Source organism: Gobio gobio (genome assembly GCF_949357685.1).
Source record: "Gobio gobio genome assembly, chromosome: 25".
Lineage (NCBI taxonomy): Eukaryota > Metazoa > Chordata > Actinopteri > Cypriniformes > Gobionidae > Gobio > Gobio gobio.
The window spans coordinates 33,480,444-33,482,022 of NC_137121.1; positions in this window are offsets into that span (position 1 = coordinate 33,480,444).

Sequence of the window (1,579 nt, forward strand, 5' to 3'; positions counted from 1 at the left end):
CAAAACACTTTAGGTTAGGGTCCAATTCTCACTTCGAGAAGCGTTACGTGTAAGCCGAAAACAGAAGGCGGTCCAGTGGAAGCTAGATATTTTACTTTATAACGTGTTAAATATGGATATTTTTCTCACACAAATCCCTTGATTGGCTTCAGAAGGCCTTTATTAACCCCCGGAGCCGCGTGGAGCAGTTATATGATGGATAGACTCGCCCCTGTAAATGCCTCATGGACACGGCATCCTCAATAAACCCGTCTCCAGCGTGATGCCTCCGATCTATCAAATGTTCTGATGTAATATGACCTCTGACCTGTTTGTTCGTTGGCCAGAGGAGAACTGGCCCCCGACTGAGCCTGGTTTCTCACAAGATGTTTTTCTCCATTCTGTCACTGATGGAGTTTGGGTTCCTTGCCACCGTCGCCTTAGGCTTGCTCAGTTGGGGACACTAAATATTCCACTATATTACTGATCAGCTCATTTCAATTATCATAAAATATCATTTATCAAAAAATATGATTTTAAAAGTCATAATAGTGAAATAAAAAGTTGATAATACGACATGCTGTCATAATTATAAGATAAATGTTGAAAACATGATTTTAAAAGTCCTCATTATTAGATAAAAAGTCAAAAATATGATTTTAAAAGTCCTCATTATTAGATAAAAAGTCAAAAATATGATTGTAAAAGTCATAATAGTGAGATAAAAAGTTGAAAATATGACATGCTAAGTCATAATTATAAGATAAAATGTTGAAAATATGATTTTAGAAGTCCTCAATAGATAAAAAGTCAAAAATATGATTGTAAAAGTCATAATAGTGAGATAAGTCGTAAATACGACATGCAAAGTCATAATTACAAGATAAAATATTGAAAATATGATTTTAAAAGTCATCATTATTAGATTAAAAAGTCAAAAATATGATTTTAAAAGTCCTCATTATTAGATAAAGTCAAAAATATGATTTTAAAAGTCATAATAGTGAGATTAAAAGTCAAAAATACAACATGCAAGTCATCATTATTAGATAAAAAGTCAAAAATATGATTTTAAAAGTCCTCATTATTAGATAAAAAGTCAAAAATATGATTTTAGAAGTCCTCATTATTAGATAAAAAGTCAAAAATATGATTTTAAAAGTCCTCATTATTAGATAAAAAGTCAAAAATATGATTTTAGAAGTCCTCATTATTAGATAAAAAGTCAAAAATATGATTTTAAAAGTCCTCATTATTAGATAAAAAGTCAAAAATATGATTTTAAAAGTCCTCATTATTAGATAAAAAGTCAAAAATATGATTTTAAAAGTCAAAAATACAACATGCAAAGTCATAATTATAAGATGAAATGTTGAAAATATGATTTTAAAAGTCCTCATGCTAAGACATGCTAAGTCATTGTGAGATTAGAATAGAGATACAAATTCAAAATTTGGGATTTAAAGTCAAAATCATGACTTAAAATCTAAATTATGATTAAAAGTCCAAATTATGAGATACAATTTTTTTGATTCACACTTATAATAATAATAATAATAATATTTACATTATTGTTTTCATTTTGTGCAATATATTTTTT